Here is a 16103-nt window from a genome sequence, read left to right as displayed (position 1 = left end):
TGCCTTTAATATTCACAATATTTCGTACTAAATCAAATCAAATGTTTATTTAGGTAAGGTACATACATACAAGAGATTTTACAAGGAGTGATGGATTTATAGATAGGGCTAGTACATACAATGCCTAAAGTCACTATTACGCAAAGCGTTTCGGGCATGAGTTAGTTAAGTTAGTTATGAGTTACTAATTCATACAGGTGTTACAGCAGAACAATATTGATTGATAACAAGTATAACAAATTACAACTAAGTAGCTTAAAACTTGTAATCAGACTGCCCAGAGTTATATTCGCAATATATTTAGCATAACATTAGGATGAAGAGACTTTACTGAAATTACATGAAATTATAGTAAATGCTTCGAAGGACCAATATAAATATCAAAGATAAGAGAACCAGTGGCTTATGGAAGTCTAATAATAAATTCATAAATGTAATTATATATATTTAGAGAAATAGAATGTAATATTAATAATAATTCAGAACTAAATTCTTGCACCCTACAACTTGGGGGGGGGGGTTAATTAATGGGAAGTTAATGGACTTCAGTAATGAATTATTGAGATGTTAATACACATCTATTAGTGAAAAATATATAAATATAATTTGACTCTTAATAATAATAAATGACTATCTACAATGGAAGACTGGAAACGTCTTACACTACACTACACACAGAAATCACAATTGCGTGATGTATCAAATGAACAAATCCACGTCTTAGCTGTTTCGGATGATCGTAGATCACGTCCAGCCTCTACCACACGTTTAAACCAGTCCGAGACAGTTATCCGTGGGAATACGTGATCATGGAATCAGTAACACGTTTCCCTCAGTCTTAATACAACCCTGAAAGACAAAACTTATATAATTTTCATTCCAACCTAGTATTCGCGCATTTAACCGCAAGATAACCTCAAGAATCTAAAATAATTTGAGAGATAAGAGCTGCACTTACATGGGTGTTTTATATCGCCTGAGTCGTTACGACAGAGCACCTACATTAAAGTATTAAATCAGGCCTAATCATATATAAATGAGGTATAATACCTTGCCGAACGTGGTGTCCGTAAGTTGTGAAAGCTGCACCCTCAATCGGAAGCTCGTAGGAGTACGGATGCTTGCAAAATCGATTGATAGTTGTTGAGCCGCTTCGGAATACCTTTCTGTTAGCATAATATGGAGAGTCTTCCGCCTTCCTCCTTCCAGTGACGCATGCGCACTCGCGCCTATACAATGACTCTTGGGTATAATTTGTAATATTTCAAACAGAGTACCAAAAGGATGGAGACTTGTATGACGAATATTTATGTCATAATACGGAGTTTTATAAGATAGTAAATGATGTTTCGTAGCGCGGGTCAATTAATTTAGCTGACATTAAACGCACGTAAATATTAAAAGTGGAAATCAAGTTTATTGTTTTATGTACTGGAACAGCTGATCGAGACAGTATAAATTATTTCCAGTAAACGAACATATATAATATTAAAGGAAACTAAATATATTATTAATTAATTATCCTTAATAAAGAAAGGTAAATGAGGTTGGATTCAACTCAATCCATTAATATGTAGAAATTATTCCTTGTGGCTGGCTGACTGACGCAACACGGCCATGATTCTAGGAGGAAAATCGGGCGGTATTACGCCTTAATTAAATGAATTTAATTTCACTACTCTACTGGTTAGTAGTGTTAGTAGATTATAATGCCTAGTACAATAATTACATCTTGTTGTACTAGGGGTTAGTAATTAAGTGTTGGAAATTTCCAACAAATATATCTGTATGTGTGAAATAGTTTAAATCCATTTACTTGATATTCAGATGATAGTTCTCTATTTTCTACAATCATCCACGTTTCGGTAAGTATAATAATATCTATTTTTTTGTGTGCAGACAAGAGCATTTAAATAGTTTATTTGGTTTCTTAGACTCTTACTGTTCGTGTAATATACCCTAAGTGTATTGTTATTTTGAGGCCCTTCTCTTACCCTGATCATATTGCCCGTTTGTTTCTCCCACAAACACACACTTTTATTACCTCCTTTCTCCTATCAATTCCCATACCATTATATATTAACAGTTTAAACTCCAAACAAATCCCTCCAACCACAGGTTCAAACTAGTTTGCAACAGCAACAACCCCAGCACTAGCTAGATGCACCCCATCCCGAGCATACATGTCATTTCTTCCACAGAAGTGTTCCCAGTTATCTATGAAAGATATTGCATTTGATTTGCAATATCTTTCCAGTCGGCAATTGACACCAAGTGCCTTCGGCAACCATTCATTTCCAACTCCTTTTCTTGGAAGAATACCACATATGATCGGGATACCTCTCTTACTCCTAAGTAATTCTATAATTCTATGGCTGTCTTAAACCTCTGTATCAGTTCCTCCTAACTCGTCCAACATCATTTCCACCTACACTGATACAAGCAGTGGGTTTGTTCCCATTTCCAGCCATAATATCATTCATGTTGTTAACAATATTACCAATTCCAGCTCCCGGATAGCAAACCCTTAACCTGTCCCCCCCCCCTATCTCTGCCACAAAAAGTTCTATACAAATACCTCACCTGGGAATCTCTCACAACCAGAACTCGCTTAGGTACACCCTTTACACCGTGAACAGCTTGAGGTACCTGCACTCCCTTCGTTGCCCTCCCTCTTATGTTGTCTGAAGACAGAGTTTTGCTGAATGATGATAGACTTCAAATCATCAGCGACTTCATATTTGTGCAGTGGTTTAACCCATGGACAGATACACATGTTTCACAGGGATAGATTTGTGAGTGGTATAGTGCGAGAAGAACAGAGTGGAGTACTTGGTATCTGATACCATAGGACTCTGGTACATGGTCTTTAATACGCGTATTTATTTATTATATATTTATTTATTTATAAGGTACATTGGGTTTGTGAGAGTACATGCCATTGGTGTTCTTGCATTCTTGCAAAGCCACAACACGCATAACGTTTCAGACAAGTCCTGAATAAAGTAATCCACATTTATCCACAGATAATTATTAATAGGTACAGTGTAGCAAAATTTGAATAATAATAATAATAATAGGTACATTGAAGCAAAATTTTAAGATTATTAATAGGTACACTGCAACAAAATTTTCACTTAACATAATAACTAAACTTACTCTTCTTTTGATAATTACTTTCTTAACAGGCTTAAAGCACTTTACTAATGCAACTAATGTATGTACTATTGTTAATTAAAATATTATCATCATCATACTATGGTATCCGAGGCCCTTGCTCTGAACTATATTCGTTCCTATCTCAGTGACAGACACCAGTATGTAGCCATCAATAACATCACCTCCCCCACTCTACCATTAACTGTAGGGGTGCCACAGGGCAGCAGCTTAGGACCCTTCTTATTTCTTGTATACATCAATGATTTACCAAATGTTTCTTAAATTTTTAAACCTATATTATTGGCTGACGATACTACCTTCATCTATTCTGACCCACACACTAAATAATATTGTCAATAATGAATTTAAAAAGTCCACTCATGGATGTCAACCAACAAACTCACACTTAACAGATAAGACCTGCTACATGCTGACTTTCTCCAGGATGGTGACCTAGATTACGATCGATGAAACTATCAGGGAAGGACCATCCACAACCATGGGGACCATCCACAACCATGAGGACCATCCACAACCACGAGGACCATCCACAACCATGAGGACCATCCACAACCATGAGGACCATCCACAACCATGAAGACCATCCACAACCATGAGGACCATCCATAACCACGAGGACCATCCACAACCATGAGGACCATCCACAACCACGAGGACCATCCACAACCATGGGGACCATCCACAACCATGGGGACCATCCACAACCATGAGGACCATCCACAACCACGAGGACCATCCACAACCATGAGGACCATCCACAACCATGAGGACCATCCACAACCATGAGGACCATCCACAACCATGAAGACCATCCACAACCATGAGGACCATCCATAACCACGAGGACCATCCACAACCATGAGGACCATCCACAACCACGAGGACCATCCACAACCATGAGGACCATCCACAACCATGAGGACCATCCACAACCATGAGGACCATCCACAACCACGAGGACCATCCACAACCATGAGGACCATCCACAACCATGAGGACCATCCACAACCACGAGGACCATCCACAACCACGAGGACCATCCACAACCATGAGGACCATCCACAACCATGAGGACCATCCACAACCATGAGGACCATCCACAACCATGAGGACCATCCATAACCATGAAGACCATCCATAACCCATGCAAGTACTGTAACCATGGGGACCATGGAGCCGGTAGGCCGAGAGGACAGCACACTGGGCTTGTGATCCTGTGGTCCCGGGTTCGATCCCGGGCGCCGGCGGGAAACAATGGGCTGAGTTTCCTTCACCCTATGCCCCTGTTACCTAGCAGTAAAATAGGTACCTGGGTGTTAAGTCAGCTGTCACGGGCTGCTTCCTGGGGGTGGAGGCCTAGTCGAGGACCGGGCCGCGGGGACACTAAAGCCCCGAAATCATCTCAAGATAACCATATATCATACATAACCAGATATCCATATCTATGGGAATGCAGGCTTACGTTTCTTAAGACAGGTGTGCCAGCAACAACATACTGGGCAACAGTCTCCGTTGAAGATGGCTGGGAGGATGAGGGACAACAGCCTGGACAGACAGGCAGTGTGCAGCCTGGAGGGTCCAGAGACAGGGAGGAGAGCTGGGAAGAAGGATCGGGGGGAGATGGGAAAGAAGACATAGGAGACATGGCAGACTGAGAAGAGAGGAGGGAAACACCAGATGGAGAACCAGGACCCCGTAGTTCAGAACGTAAAGGAGCAGGGAAGGGGCAGTGGGCGTGTCCGGGTCTAAGGCTTGGAAACGGTTACGAGACTGAGAAAGGAGGGGAAGGGCGAGGAAAACTGGAACGCCACACACGAGCGTAAGATATGTCAGCGAAAGAGGAGAGACGGTGGACTTTGTGTCTCGCCTCAGGAAAAGACAAACGTTCGCAGAGCTTCAAATTGAGGATGGCTTCCTCAAACTTGTAGTCGATACACCGGCGGGATAAGGTAGGGTGGGCCTCACCGCAATTGAGGCAGGTAGCCTAGAAATAAGAGCACTGTCTTAAGAGTGACCAGAGACCCCACACATGGGACATAGTAAATAATTATCAAAAGAAGGCACTAAACCGGGAAGGCTATGTAGCACCATCAAATGTGCGGGATAATCAGAGGGCGCTAAATATCACCAAGGATGCCTATTTGAGAACTGAAAGGCATAAGGGGAACGGTATCAAAAGTATCCGATTCACCAAGAATTCTATCGAAGGACAAGTGACCGCGGGGGACGGTCGGAAAGCAAGACACGCTCGTCCTGGAAGTCAGGACATTCAACAAGGATATGCACAACTGTAAGAGGGACAATGCAGTTAGGACAATAAGGAGGATGGCGCTCCATTAAGTGTCCTCGAGTTAAGCGCGTATGGCCAGGCCATACGCAACCTTGCCAGAGCAATTTCCCACCGCCGGTTACAGTGGTAGGAAGGCCACAGGCACAAATTATTGAGAGGCAGGACCAAAGAGCCAGAACTCAACCCCCGCAAGCACAATTTGGTGAGTACACTACTCTTAAGAGAATGCAGTTTGTTACCAGTAACAGAAGACTAACAGCCCTGCCAATGGGCAAGGATGGAGGTATGAATAACTGGGTAAATTCGGAATAAGGAATACCTTTACGGGAGATGGGACAAGTGAAGACAGCTTCCCTAGCGGCAGCGTCCGCACGCTTATTTAAAGACACCTTTGACAGGGTGGACAAAGACACTCTTCAGCACGGGTGGGACACGAACAGGGGGACACAGGTGGAAACTTAGTACCCAGATGAGTCACAGACATTAGAGAGAATTTTTCAGTGTCATAGTAGTTAATAAATGGAATGCACTAGGAAGTGATGTGGTGGAGGCTGACTCCATACACAGTTTTAAATGTAGATATGATAGAGCCCAGTAGGCTAAGGAATCTGTACACCAGTTGTTTGACGACAGAGAGGCGGGACCAAAGAGCCAAAGCTCAACCCCCGCAAGCACAATTAGGCGAGTACACCTGTATGGCTGGGAACCCAGCAAAACTCAACTGTCTTAAATATAATAGATTAGAAACAGCCAATGTTGAATTTCGACTACCACCGGATGGACTGGATTAAAGGACTAGCCATGAGAGTACTGCAAGAGTCAACTACAACCACAAAGGAGAATTGACAGCGAGAAAGCAGGAGACGAAGAGCATAGAGAATAGCATAAAGTTCTGCCGTAAAGATGCTAGTCTCCGGAGGCAGGCGACACATACAGATGTGTGTGGCCAGGAAAAACAACAGTAGCCTACAACGCCTGCAGACTTAAAGGCCCATCGGTGAAGATGGAAACCGAGTGGGAATTTGAAGAAAAGTCTTCAAGGAAAAGGCGTTTCAGAACTGTAGGAGGAGTAAAAGTTCGTGGGACAGATACACTGCACTTGTGTATTTCAGGGCACCATGCCCAAATTTCCAGCATTTATTGCAAAGCCTAGGAGAGGGAATGTACTCCTGAATGGAGCATCTGGCACCAGCAAAAATTATAGAAGGCGGAAGGGTCTACTATCAAAAAGTGATCTTTACAACTCGAAGAGGTTGATGACGACCATGAGGGGGTCGGGTGAACGTATCAACCTGGACAGAATGGCCTTGGGCTTCGAAGATATGTTTAATATCCTCGAGGCTAGTTTTTCAGGTCCCAAACACCAGTCGCAACATGGTGCAGAACAGTGCCAATACTGGCATTTAACCGGCCATTTTTGGAGAACCTAACAGAGGGTCTCCCCAATACTGGCCAATGCAGCCAAGCAGGTAGCTGCAGCCTGAGCAGCAGCAGCAACGACACTACCAAAACGGGTGGGGTTTAAAGTCGGTCATCCACCGAGTCAACGAGATGTTTATGGAAGGAGACATCGTTAGTTAGTGAAGACTCCAGATGGTCGAGATCAAAATATTTAATTCATGTAGCAGGACCAAACAAGGTGTGGAACGTATCGGCATTGAAAGGAATCGTTTGTGTGTGTTGGGGGGTCGGCGCCGAGCACCCCCTCCCAAGTAAGAGGGGTGGGGGGTTAAAGGGGTCAGTTATCTGTGAGGAGCCACTCCACTTGTGGTGGTCACCACAGGGGGGCTTGGGGCTCAACCCTACTAGAGGAGGGAGAGGAAAGGGAAGGGTGGGGGAGTCTGGAGGGTCAAAGGAGTAGCTTAGTCTGGGCCGAATGTAGCGTGGGCTAGAGCCCGGTCTTCCAACACAGACTTGTGGGCTTGGTTGCCCACCCCACAAGCCTAAGAAGTTATAAGATGATCATTCAGCGACAAGGAAGCAAGGAGGTAAAAATTTCAATCACGAATGAGCCCCCACACCTATAATGGAGCCACAATTAGAGGATAGGACACCCAACAATTGAGGCCAGGGCCCCCTAGGGGTGCATCGTGAGTATACGCCCCGCAATCGCCACCTTAATAACCGTCAGTCCATTGAGATCGGGTTCAGCAATGAAAGGAGGATTGACAAAAGCGTCACCTCACTCGCATCGTCGGGTACCAGTTCTACAGGCAAGTATGTGCCGCCCCAAACACCCGGGCGTAAAAAATGATGTCCGAAAGAATAATAAATGGCAAAAGGTCGGCAGGAAAGATGATGAGAAAAGAGAAAGGGGGATGAAAGATAAGCATGAGGAGATATTGACCAGCAGAAGTAAAGACGCCAGCAGGAGCATAAGGCTCCAAAAGGAGACAGGACCGTCCCATGGAGCATCACACTCCTACAGCCATCAACCAAACCCCCACACGACAACGGGCTGGAAAGGGAGGGGGGCCCATTAGGAATGCAAAACACGATCGTCCTGAAAATCTGAACAATCCACACGTTGCAGGACTGAGAGCACGGTTTGGACAGAAAGGGGCACGGCGGCACTCCATTACAAGTGCCCACGAGTTAAGCAGGTACAGCCAACACGTAAGCTGGCCAATGCCATATCAAAACTTCGGTGGTAGGAAGGCCAATAGCATGTTACCTTTGAAAGCGTGCAGTTTCTTAGCCCTAGTACAGCCTAAAGGCACCAAACCGGAAAGGCTATGTAGCACCATCAAATGTACAGGATATTCGTAGGGCGCTAAATATCAGATACCAATACGAGTAAAGTGCGAACGATATCAAAGGTATCAGATTCAACACTTAATTCTATCGAGGGACAAGGGACCGCGAGGGATGGTCGGGAAGCAAGACACGTTCGTCCAGGAAGTACAGTACTGACATTCAACAAGGATATGCACGACCGTAAGTGACTGCAATTTGGGCAAGGAGCATGACCAATATTTAATCTCGCCAGAGCAGTTTCCCACCACTGGTTACGATGTAATGCAAAAAAAAGCAACCTAACCTTTAGTTTCCTATGACTAGTTGAGTACAAGTGTACTATATTAGGCCCAAAATTGCATATGCAAGCCTACGGAGAGTTCGGCCTACGAAAAGTTCTGGCCAATCCATGCAAAACGTAAATTATTGTACAGCAGATGGGTCATTTAATACATATGCGAAGAGATACTAACATTCGTACAAGTTGTGGTTTACACAGATGTATGCCGTAGTTGCAGCACAATGCAGTTAAGTCCTAGACTATACATGACTAACCTATAGTTGTCTTAACCCTCTAAAGGTTGGTAGGCCCTATGTACATTGCTACCCTTCTAATTTAACTTAAATTATGGTTTGCTTGGATACTCTTAATTTTCAGAAAATTGCTTACTAATGGCTTACAAAATTGTTAACATAGCAAATCTTATCTAAGCAACTAGTCTACTCTACTAAAACTATTTTAAATATTACATGAATTCTTACAATTATTTGAAAAGGGGCAATGCAGTCAGTCACTCAAAACTGAAGCCTTTGATACAGGAAGTATAACTTCAGCAAGCAAAGACTATACCTTCCGATGGAAAATATTGAAAGGGGGCACCAAGCAGGAGAGACTATGTAGCTGTTCCAATTTTAAGCTTTCCTAGACATATTGGAAGCCATGTCACTCCTGACAGGCAGTATATGGAAAACATTCTATAGCTGCATCAGGTTTAGGTCTACTTAATTAGCATTCAACATATCTTTTACTGGAAAAATGTGAGCCTTGTAAACCTCTTCAATTAATCAGCATGAAAAATGCCCAATAACCTCACTTGCAACCAACCACAAGGTTGATTGTACCATTTACTCCAATGTATATACCTTGGTTGATGGGGTTCTGAGAGTCTTGGAGCGGCCCGCAGCGTATATGCTCAAGGAGTATAAACATTCTGTACACATTCAACGCATTCAGAAAATATTAAAATGTTTACAATGTCAAAAATTACGAGGAATTTAATTTCTCAATTTGAGGAATCCGTTTCATTTTAACCCAGAAACAAAATTTAGTCAATTGAGGAATATAAAAACAAGAATGCGTACAACTTTTATTGCAGTAATGTATTTTATCACTTGTTGAACATTGACACTATCACTTTGAAAGAGGCTGCATGATAACTTGTCGCACTGGAACAGTTTACCTGGAAAGAGAGATCTGTTAACACCACAAGTTACCCTAAAATTAGCTTTGTACAAGAATGCTTATCAGATGGCCGTTCTTGCTTTCTTCAAAAACAATTACAGAACAGGTCTGCGAACAATCATCACTTTAGTTTCATATACAAAGCTCATCAAGGATCCTTCCATACCGCTTTCTCATCCACTTGCAAAATCAAATCATTAAAATCAACGTTATATCTTCCTAGACTATGCAGCTTCGGGAGGTTGGGGGAGCATAACCATAGAAATTGCTTCAGTTCATGCATTTATGCCAGATTTCAAGTAGGGAAGGCAATACAGTATCCAGCTACATACAGAATTCACAAAGGCTTGTATCCATGTTGAAATATCCACCCAGCCACCTCAAACTCTGGAATTATTTGGTGGCTAATACCAACATAAAATAAGAATGTAGACACTTTTTTAATTGCAACAATGCAAGACAATCTCTCCCAGCAATCCTAGTATTTGTTATTAGGCCATATATAATACATAGATTGCTATACTATGAATATGTAAGTGCAGTTTTTAAGCATCTTTTTGGTCAATAAATGCATAAAAGGGAATTTACTGGTGGTCTATCAGTATATATTTCTATTTTCGACCAAATAAGTTACTTTCAAGTACTATTATATTAGGATGGGATGAAATTACCCAAGAGGTAAAATTTGAATATCATACCTAGGTTATTACTGCCTTTCACAGTATTTCACAAGAAATTGCATTAACTGTACTGAAAAAAAATCATAGGTCTGCACAATTGGCTGCAACTTTAAAATTGAATTTGGCTAAATTTTATTTTTGAATCTTTGGTTAGGAAACAGTTTGGGGGCAAGAGGTGGATTAGTAATAAAAAAAAAAATATTGCACCCACTTCTATTCATTGGGGAAAAAAGGCTGTAAGCTACACTACCACAATCTCAAATTTCTATCCTTGGCCATGTGTAAGTAAATAGACACAACACCCACCGAACATTTTAAACTAACACTAACAGCCTACCAATTAGGAATTTAGTTGAGCTGGCAGCAAGAAACTCAAAGCTTGACTCCAGACACTTCAGACAGTCACCTCAACACCACAACAGCTGCCTATCTGGAAAAAATATACCTGTTAACAACACACACTACACTAAAATTTATTTTATACAAGAATCATTATCAGATGGACGTTCTTATTTTCTTCAAGAGACTTACAGAACAGGTCTGTGAATCATCACTATTGTGTAATCAATACCAGTGAGTTGAAAATCCCTCAAGAGTTGAGTGGGAAGGTGTGGACTGTAGAGCATTAGAAAACAGTCTATACCATAATGTGTTGATACATGGCATAAAGCTAATCCTCAACAATGTTGCATTGCAATAAGTGTTTAGACATGATCAACCCCCAATGCAGTACACAAAGTACATGAACTATTTAGGCATCTAGTGCTATTGCATTTCCATATCTCCACAAATCTTAAGACTGCAAATTTACTACACAATACTGGACAACTTGGGACCACTTACCTCGAGCCCTAAACTAGAGTAGTTTCAGTTGGGAACTTGCAGAACCTAGCAACTCATTCCTGGAAAAAGTGATTAAATAAGGCACTGTATAAAGAAAAGATATTTTACTCAAATGTATTGAAAACGTTCAGAATGTATTGAACATCACACTGTCAGACATATGCTTGTCTATATTCATCATCAACACGAGGGAAAAATTTTACATTTATACAACCATATAGATTACTCAGTTGCCACTACCACACAGATCAGACCATAATATGATCCACGTACATGGCAGTTGTTAAAACTTTATTCTTCAATATTTAACATTTACTCTAGTTCAAAATTTAGCACTAAAGGAACATTTCACTCTTGGCTATGGGCTTAATCAGAATAATGTTAAGTTATTACCTTCACAGAAGTGATGCCATCACCAAAAACTGCAACACCCTTTTTCCTGGAAAGAAACGTGATTATTTAAAAAAAAAAATTGGTTGGCTAAAAATAAATTCTAGAGAACAACCGTAATCAGATGGCCGTTCTTGCTTTCTTCATACAATTACAGAACAGGTCTGCGAACAATCATCATTTAATATTCTCATCTAAGAAATCCATTGACCAATAATTTAGCTTTAAAATATAATGTGCTTTTTATTACCGATTGGCATTTCAATTTGCACACCTGCAGTTTTTATATACCCATATTAGCAGACTTTCCCAATACTTGCCAAGTGACTCACAGCCAGTATGCCCAAACAATTTGTGTTGGTGCATATCCATGATCCATCACTAATTTAGGATCTGCAATAGGGCATCACTAAGTAAACAAACCTTAACACTTTCGCGCGCCCAAGTGCACCCGGCGAACAAGGAAAAGAGTCAGCGCAATGTGCTCTCTGTGTTTGCGGGCGATCGAGCGGAAACACTGAAAAGTGTATACTCTTTTCACTGTCCTGATCTTAATTTTCGATGTACAGATTTCATTTTTTTACCAATGTGTTCGCAATAGAATGTTTTAGAAGAACATACGTATAAAATGTCACCAAACTGATTTAAAGCACTACCAATAAAGAAAATACGTGGATCACTAGCCGTGAGCTAGTGCACGAGCTCCAAACAGCGAAGAGATGTTTCCATTCTTTTCAGGGTTGTCAACTCCACACTTGTCCTACAGCGTTAAATTTGGTATCTTTGAGATCGCAATAAAATTCCCTACACGGAACCATTAACACTTTCATCCAGGCATGACGCAATGTTGCGTCATCCGTTTACTGTCGGTCTGAGATAACACAATGCTGCGTCGTTCGCTAAAATAGCCAAAAATTAGGTTTGTTCGATTTTGGGGGGACTGGTTTTAAAATGCGCGCCTATCGTGATGGAGCAACCTCAGTGCAGCAGGTAACTCAACAAGCCAAATACAATCTGACTACAATACAAACATGAAAGGTGTTGATCACTTTGACCAAAGTATCTAATATCACTCACAAGGAAAACTCACAAATGGACGAGGAAAATTACCTTCTATTTTGTGCAAATGGCTATCTACAATGCTTATGTGATGTACAACTACTACACAACAGATAGAAGGACTACTAAGCGTGGGCTGGAATTGGTTGTGTAGCTGGAAGGCGTCTGGGCGCTCGCGGCTAACGCGTGGCCCGTCTTCAACTCTTCAGCGGGTGGAGCGTGACCAGGTTTTTTTATTTGATATGCTAATGTTCCTCTAGAGAATTCTATTGCAAACCCATTGAGACCAAAATGAAAGACCTAGGATAAAAATCGAGGTGACCAGAGTGAAAATAGTGAAAACATTTTATCGCGTTTGCGCGCTCCTGGGTAACTCGTTCGCACTTTGTTTGCTGCGGGTAATTAGCCGGGCTTTTGGAGTTTATATGCATTTAGTGCTGTAGAGAATTCTATTGCGAACACAATGATACCAAACTTAATCTCGTAGGACGAGAATCAAGGCGACAAAGTTGGAGAGTATACACTTTTCAGATTTTACGCGCACTCCCGTGACACCCTGGGTCCCATATCGCACAGTTGAGGGGTGGCGAGCGGGGTGCACCAAAGTGTTAAATAAGGCACTGTATAAAGACATTTTACTCAAATGTATTGAAAACGTTCAGAATGTATTGAACATCACACTGTCAGACATATGCTTGTCTATATTCATCAACATGAGGGAAAATTTTTACATTTATACAACCATATAGATTACCAAGTTGCCACTACCACACAGATCAGACCACAATATGATCCACGTATATTATAGCACTAGTCAAGTGCATTAGTCCAAATTGGCACAAATGCCACCTAAGAGGGGTAGCTGGGGATGCTGGCCTGCTTTGATATCACGCCAAACATGTCTCCTGAAGCCCACATCAAAAGAATAACATCGGCGGCATATGTGAGGCTGGCTATCATAACTGCCTTCAGAAAGCGTAAGGAATCTTTCAAAACCTTGTATATCACGCACGTAAGGCCAATCCTGAAGTATGCAGCCCCAGCATGGAGTCCGTACCTTGTCAAGCACAAGACCAAGCTGGAAAAGTTCCGTTATGCCACTAGGCTAGTCCCAGAACCAAGAGGCATGAGTTAAGAGGAAAGCTGAGTGAACTGCACCTCACGTCGCTGAAGACTGAAGAGCTCCGAGACATGATCACTACTACAAAATTCTCAGGGGAATCGACAGGGTAGACAAGGACGGATTATTTAACATCGGTAGTACACACACAAGGGGACACAGGTGGAAGCAGAGTACCCAAATGAGCCACAGACATTAGAAAGAACTTTTTCGGTGTCATTAGTAAGTAAATGGAATGCACTAGGAAGCAATGTGGTGGACGCTGACTCCATACACAGTTTCAAATGTAGATGTGAGCGCAGGCAGCTCAGGAATCTGTACACCAATAGTGACGGTTTAGACCAAAGAGCCAAAAGCTTAACCCCCGCGAGCACAACTAGACGAGTACCTTTAACCTAATCTTTCACTTTGCAAAATGTACTCTTACTAAATGGCAATTGTTAAAACATTATAACTTTATTCTTCAATATTTAACATTTACTCTAGTTCAAAATTTAGCACTAAAGGAACATTTCACTCTTGGCTATGGGCTTAATCAGAATAATGTTAAGTTATTACCTTCACAGAAGTGATGCCATCACCAAAAACTGCAACACCCTTTTACCTGGAAAGAGATGTGCTTATTTAAAAAAAAAAAATTGGTTGGCTAAAAATAAATTCAGAGAACAACCGTAATCAGATGGCTGTTCTTGCTTTCTTCAAAAACAATTACAGGACAGGTCTGTGAACAATCATCACTTTAGTTTCATATACAAAGTTCATCAAGGATCCTTCCATACCGCTTTCTCATCCACTTGCAAAACGAAATCATTAAAATCAACGTTATATCTTCCTAGACTATGCAGCTTCGGGAGGTTGGGGGAGCATAACCATAGAAATTGCTTCAGTTCATGCATTTATGCCAGATTTCAAGTAGGGAAGGCAATACAGTATCCAGCTACATACAGTAATCACAAAGGCTTGTATCCATGTTGAAATATCCACCCAGCCACCTAAAACTCTGGAATTATTTGGTGGCCAATACCAACATAAAATAAGAATGTAAACACTTTTTAATTGCAACAATGCAAGACAATCTCTCCCAGCAATCCTAGTATTTGTGTTATTAGGCCATATATAATACATAGATTGCTATACTATGAATATGTAAGTGCAGTTTAAGCATTTTTTTGGTCAATAAATGCATAAAAGGGAATTTACTGGTGGTCTATCAGTATATATTTCTATTTTCGACCAAATAAGTTACTTTCAAGTACTATTATATTAGGATGGGATGAAATTACCCAAGAGGTAAAATTTGAATATCATACCTAGGTTATTACTGCCTTTCACAGTATTTCACAAGAAATTGCATTAACCGTACTGAAAAAAAATCATAGGTCTGCACAATTAGCTGCAACTTTAAAATAATTGAATTTGGCCAAATTATATTTTTGAATCTTTGGTTTTTCAGTACGGTTAGGCAACAGTTTGGGGGCAAGAGGTGGATTAGTAATAAAAAAAATATTGCACCCACTTCTATTCATTGGGGAAAAAAGGCTGTAAGCTACACTACCACAATCTCAAATTTCTATCCTTGGCCATGTGTAAGTAAATAGACACCACACCCACCGAACATTTTAAACTAACACACTAACAGCCTACTGTTACGAACCCGGATCTAGCGTCCGATCCCGGAGCAGTCACGACCGCGCCATCTGTGGGTCGGCTCCCGAAACCCCCACCAAATGGACGACGACACCTGGAGAGGGCGACGTGTACTAGCTACGAGGGTCAGTTTCCAGTCCCGTTCAGCACTCTACACCGCCGCTGCTGACCTCTGGTGAGGTGGTGCTCAGACACCAGCGCCATCTACGGAGTGGATAGGTGGGCGTTTGTGTCTGAGCCTGTAAGCGAGGTGCCTTAGTGTGTCCGAGTTATTGATGACGTGTCTGCTTACAGAGTCGACCTGGGACTGCTGTGATGGGAGATGAGTCAGTCTACCCGAGGCAGCCGTCTCCGAACCTTGAGCTTTGCTGCAGCAGTTGCGAAGTTGTCCCCCCCGGAAGAACACTGTGGTGTGTTAGCCTGCCAGTGGAGTGGCAGTAAGAGGTTTACCCGGGACCGACTGTTGGAGACTATCGTCCACTGGGGTATCGAGGACAGGAGAGCGATTTGTGGTGTCACACGAGGCTCCTGTCTAGGGCGTTCCCCTTATATCGTTCGTGGAGTGGCCTGACCAGCGTTTGTAGGTCTGGAACCTGCCAGCAGACCGGCTGGATTTGTGGTTGACGGCCTCCACGGCGGTGCCCCCAGTGGACCTGTGTTTTGGCTGACCTGTGGCCAGGGTAGGCTCGACGTCTC

The 16103-nt window shown here is 42.0% G+C and overlaps 2 long non-coding RNA genes across 17 annotated transcripts in view; both read right to left on the bottom strand.

Annotated features, from left to right (window-relative positions):
• Positions 1-428: 428 nt before the first annotated feature.
• Positions 429-1388, bottom strand: LOC138357693 (uncharacterized). The gene is made up of 2 exons (XR_011225115.1): positions 1051-1388; positions 429-849 (listed from the first exon to the last, which is right to left on the bottom strand). It is a non-coding gene; the product is annotated as an uncharacterized lncRNA (long non-coding RNA).
• An 8173-nt stretch (positions 1389-9561) lies between these two features.
• Positions 9562-16103, bottom strand: part of LOC123764537 (uncharacterized) — a 29287-nt gene continuing 22745 nt past the window's right edge. For 10 of the 16 annotated variants that reach the window (XR_011225077.1, XR_011225087.1, XR_011225076.1 and 7 more), the window contains 5 exons: positions 14319-14364; positions 11585-11630; positions 11192-11250; positions 10686-10778; positions 9562-9666 (listed from right to left, as the gene is read on the bottom strand). This is a non-coding gene — a long non-coding RNA (uncharacterized lncRNA). Of the gene's footprint in view, positions 10779-11191; positions 11251-11584; positions 11631-14318; positions 14365-16103 lie in introns of all 16 variants that reach the window. The other 6 variants (XR_006773590.2, XR_011225090.1, XR_011225080.1 and 3 more) reach the window with 5 other exon arrangements.

The sequence above is a fragment of the Procambarus clarkii genome, chromosome 79 (genome assembly GCF_040958095.1).
Source record: "Procambarus clarkii isolate CNS0578487 chromosome 79, FALCON_Pclarkii_2.0, whole genome shotgun sequence".
NCBI classification, from domain to species: domain Eukaryota; kingdom Metazoa; phylum Arthropoda; class Malacostraca; order Decapoda; family Cambaridae; genus Procambarus; species Procambarus clarkii.
This window is presented reverse-complemented; position numbering and strand designations above follow the sequence as displayed.